The following is a 5,565-nucleotide window of genomic DNA, read 5'->3' on the forward strand; positions in this document are numbered from 1 at the left end:
CTACCTTCGCACTCCTCATTCAAACACTCCAAATTGTCCATATCGATCTTTTTGTATAGTGAATATTCGATTCCCATTTCAAATGCATGATCTACGTCAGTGGCTTCATTGCCACAGCACTGTCCATGATTGTGTGAATGGCCGTCGGGCATCCCAAATATGCTTCCCAATAGTTAATGACCAAAGTTGAGCATTTTTCTTTCGTAAACAAAGAGTAGAATAGAAATGGAAAAGTCGACTCTGACTATAATCACAAATCGACTTTTCGCTGATAAACACGACTTTTAGGAATCGACTTCAGTTACCTCACTGGCCGTCTCCACAGGAAAAAATTTATTGCTGCCCAACTGTCATTTTGGTCGCTAGATATAAGTTATATCAGTGGCAATATTTGTGTGCGCTTTTTTATATCTTCATAGAAGCATTTGTATGATAGCCTCGAAAACGTATTTTTGCCGGATTTAAACGCTTAAAAAATTTAAAAAATATGCTAATTTACAACCAAATACATAATTACAAATATTTTAACAGGAAACAGCTAAATTTTTGCTTTTATATTAAAATAATAATGATGTTGCAGCCACGAAGTTTTCGTGCAAATGAAAATGTAGCTGTCAAACTACCAAATTGCCGGCAATAGATGGTAAGATATAAGCTCTGATATATATTGCTCTCGAAGAGCAATGAGCGGTCTCCATTGGCAAATTATATTCTGACATATGTATCAAGATATAAACTTTATTCTGTGGAGACGGACAGTCAGATAGATAAGAATCGACTTCTGCTCGATGACTTTATAATTTGTTTACTAATTACACACTAGGGTTCTTCAGGATATTGTGGAAATGGTCTGGGATTTGGAGTTGGAATTTACTTTGCACTGTGAATTTACAAATGCAACGAATATGCAAATGCAAGTTCATATGCACAAGATGCTGAACAGTCCTGATATGTATTTGCCTGTGTACATGCCTCTTTTTACATATGAAAATGTAAAAATATCCCCCTTATTTTAGAACCCGAATTTACGTAATTCGTAATCGTAGCTACGCTACGAAACCCAGAAAAATCCACATGCTGCAACCACGTACAGCATTGCCAGCCATCAGTTGTTTTTCGAATACAGCTGAGTGAAGGAAAACAAAGTAGAAAGGAATTTTAAAAATAAAACACTCGTGAAGTTTTATTTATAGTAAAATTGTTAGATTTTACATATTTTGAAGGAAACGATGAATTCTATTTCATTTGCAATCATAGCAGCGGAGTAATACCGCACTATGGAAATGATTTCACAAAGATATGCGGAGCTGTCGGGCATAGTAGCCATGGACGCATCTATGATCTTCTGGTTGAATTGTTGAACCACAAGCCATAACTCCTCCTATGCCTGAAGAACTGGTTCTCAATCCAGTTAATGCAATAACAGCTTCTTCCAACCCATTGAAAATATGCACTTTGTTTGGTGCACCACCTGTTGCGCTTGCTTCTGCCTTCGGCCGCGCTTAGGGATTATAACCACAAAGCAGCGACCAAAGGAGGCGCCGTCAGTGCTACCGCTACTTTGGTTTTGCCGATTTTGACAGTTGTGGTAACTTGTAAATAAACCTTTGTTTACAAATCAGCGAAAAAGAAATTAGAATTATAAGTGAAAAATCATTTTAAATTGTGTTAATTTCCAATTTGTGAGTGATTTTTGAGTTAAAGACTGCGTAAAAACTAATACAATGAAGTGCTGTGTTAAATTGAGACAGCCGCCAAGATGCAAGAAGCGAAGGTGCAAGTGTAGCGCTGGGACGAATCGCTGCGTTTTGTGTACATAGGGCACGGCAATGCCGTTCCCGAAATGTTTCTCTATTATTATATTCACAGCATTTCCTCACAATGATTTTGTTTCTGCTCCATGCAGCCTCCATTAGCAAGTTAACTAATCAATCCCGCAGAGATGGTGCTGCAGTTTTCTGCAGCAGCCTTAATTGCAAAGCAATGGAGTGCACTAAAATGTTCACTGTTCTCTAATAGATTAGGTGAAAAATGCAATATTTTCGCATTTAGCAAAATTAAAACACGTTTTTCGCTGTAAAGTGAACTGCTTTGTCAGTTCCAACTCGTTCTTCTTTTCGCTCTATTCTTTGTTTACTTCTGGTACACAAATGTCGACGCCCAGGACGGCGCAATCTTGTATTCTATCATTCTTGGATTATAACCCCTTACTAATGCCTGAATTATAATGGAAGTAACGGAACGGAGTGAACTGTCGCTTAATTACCTATTGTATGGGCAATGAATTCGAACGATTATAATGCAATTGAACGCGACGTAAAACGGAAGCATCTAAAATCAATAGATCCTTACGAATTCGCCGCGATTTGTTACGATTCGCCCCGTGTATTATAACCAAGGTATAAGTAGAATTCTCCTTTCTGTGTTGCCGGAGAAGAGGGGGCTCTGCATGTCAAAGGTATACAACATTTCTTGTGTATGTCACTCCGGCTACGCCATCCACAGTATTTTTTTGAACTGCATAGTGTAAACCGAATTTATTAATAAGCTAGTGGTCGGAAATTTGAAACATTTATTTTAAATAAAAGTTTCATCCTTTGATTGCACTTGCATGTTAAAGTTTTTGGATTCGGGTTATGTGATCGGACACAACAACTGAAAATCCTTGCCAAGTAATTAAACCGGACCCAAGATTCTCGATAAGGGGCAACAAAGATTATTTTTTGCTTTTATATAAATAAAGAAGTGGATAAAAATATACGTATATGCGAAGGGCAAATTTGCCTGTTTAAATGAACACCACTAATATGTCCCGCAAACACACATCGATTAATATCTTTTGTCTCGCCTCCGACGCAGAACTGTTTTCGTACAAAATTACGCAAAAAAGCTTACTCGTTCGTTTTTAGGCATGCCATTGTTACGAATTTCGAAAGTTCGGAAATACGATTCCGATTGCAGCATACCATTTCTACGATTCGTAGCAAAATCCGAATACGAACGAGTTGCAAAATAGGGGTGATCATGTAAAGACAAATTAGATTTGCTTCTGTATAAAGCAGATGCACGTACATACGAAATAGAAATATTTCACTAGAAAAAAACTAAAAATAGGTATCGATAGAGCTTTTGTGCTGATTATAACGGTACTTAACACCCCTATTCTGGAACCCGAATTTTCGTAATTTATAATTCGTAGATACGTTACGGAAAACGAAAAATCGTCATGCTGCAACCCTTGCGGAAACCTGTGCAGCATTGCCAGCTATCAGTTGCTTTCCGAATACGGTTGTATGAAGGAAAACAAAATGGAAAGGAATTAAAAAAACATTCAAGTGCTTATTTATGGTAAAAATGTTTGATTTTACATATTTAAAGGGAACGATGGATTCTATTCCATTTGCAATTATATCAGCAGAGTAAGAACGCGCTATGGAAGTGAATTCACAAAGATATGCGGAGCTGTCGGGCATAATAACCATGGACGCATCTATGTCAGCTTCTGGTTTAATTGTTCAACCAAACCCTCCTAAGCCTGAAGAACTGGTTTTCAATTTAGATAATGCAATAACAGGTCTTCTGCATGTCAAAGGTACACAACACTTCTTGTGCATATCACTCCGGCTACGCCATCGACACTATTTTTGTGCACAATCCACGTCGAAATTTGCAAAAACCTGCATAGTGCATACTGAATTTATTAATAAGATAGTGCTCGGAAATTTTAAACATTTATTTTAAATAAAATTTTTATCGTTTGCTGGGTTGGAGCTGCTTCGGCCGATGGAGTAAAATACGAAATGCTTATATTTTTCCCTTGTCTCTCCTACGCGTTTCGACACTCTCGTGTCATCTTCAGGGAGTCTGTTTTATTTAAACAATAAACAATAAATATGAAGAACGAACGAAAACCATGATTAACAAAAACATAATAATAGTTGCATACATACATACATATATACACAACAATAGTTACATATGTACATGTATACTTAACACTAATTATATACACACATAATATCACTTGAAACTCACATTAAATATTGACATTAAATACATTAATTTGCACACATTGAAGGTAATAGAACATTTAGGAAGAATTATTGAAGTATTCTTATTTATGCTTTAATTTTAGTACGGCTGCATATGTGTTCTTCGTGTTGTCGACGTCTTCCTTAAAGTTGATTGCGTTGTCCAATTGTTATTGTATTCGTAGGCTCTCCAGTGTCATTCTCCTTCTTTCTCCTCTTTCGATGTCCAAAATTTCTGTGTTTTTGAAGTCCGCTATATGTTCGTGCGTTGTTAAGTGTTGAGCCAGTGCAGTTGTCATCTTTTTGTTTCTCGCGTGCGCTCTGTGTTCATTGATTCTTATACCCAACGTTCTTTTTGTTGTGCCTACGTAGCATTTATTGCAGCTTTCGTTATCATTGCCCTTGCACTTTATTTGGTACACTACATTGTGTTGTTGCTCCTTTTCAATCTTGTCTTTGGTTTTCGTCAACAATTTGTTGAGTGTGTTATGGGGCTTGTGTGCATATATCACATTCTCATTTTTTATTGTTTTTCGGAGTACCTGGTTATTTGTAAGTCCTGGTATGTATGTCACCCCAATGTATTTTTTGTTAGTGTTGTTTAGCTGTACTTCGGTGTTTTGGCTCGGTTGGCGAATTTGGTTTATTGTTGTTTGTAATAATCTTTCTATTAACGCGTGCCTGTAGCTGTTTCTGTACAAAATGTTTTTTATTTTCTTGTTGTTTTGCTCTGTAAATTCTTCGTCGCTGAGCAGATGGACTTTTCAAATAAGACTGGCAGCGGTGTTTATTTTTTGTTTCCATGGGTGATTGGAATGAAAATTTGGCTGACTTCCAAAACGTACCAATATAATGTTTGGATACTGTTCTACTGCGGTATTTAAACTGTTTGCATATGCAGAGTAGCGAAACATTCCAACCATATAAATTGCATATTTGGAATATTTAATAAAACAATGATCACCATTTCGGAATTTTGCATTTAAAAAAAAACCAATGGTAACCAATAACAAACGAAGCATCAACTTTGTTTCTGATGCGCTGATTGCGCAGGCGATGCGTTTCGATAACTGTTCTGATGCGTTTTGGAAAAGTATACATTGTCAACCAATTGTAGTTCGGCCTTATTGAACATTAAACTTTGTACGTATGCAATGCAATTGACGTTTTGGAAGTCAGCCTTTATCAATCTCCCCGATGCAATGGATTTTGCATACCAGTTCAGCAGATTTCGGTTTCCCTTTTTATGCACTTCTACATCTAGGTAGGCAATTTTGTTGTTTTTTCCCCTTTCGACTGTAAATTGTATTTTTGCATGTTGTGCATTTAATATTTTTAGTATGTCTTCCGCGTCTTTTGCTTTAATTATTGCAAACATATCGCTAACATATTTATTTATGTATTGTATATGTATGTCGTGTTGTTTAAGTTCAGCTATGCTGTCGTCCAATATTTTGTCAAGTACGATGTCCGCTATGGTAGGGGATAATGGGTTACCCATTGGCATGCCATAAATTTGTTGATAAAGGGTGGT

General features: G+C 36.7%; 1 protein-coding gene across 1 annotated transcript in view; it reads left to right on the forward strand.

Annotated features, from left to right (window-relative positions):
- LOC118735198 (PITH domain-containing protein GA19395-like) overlaps window positions 1-5,565 on the forward strand; it is a 35,499-nt gene that overhangs the window by 813 nt on the left and 29,121 nt on the right. The gene's annotated exons all lie outside the window — the stretch shown is intronic.

Source organism: Rhagoletis pomonella, unplaced genomic scaffold, assembly GCF_013731165.1.
Source record: "Rhagoletis pomonella isolate Grant_MI unplaced genomic scaffold, Rhpom_1.0 Rhpom_scaffold_00003, whole genome shotgun sequence".
In the NCBI taxonomy this organism is placed as follows: Eukaryota; Metazoa; Arthropoda; class Insecta; order Diptera; family Tephritidae; genus Rhagoletis; species Rhagoletis pomonella.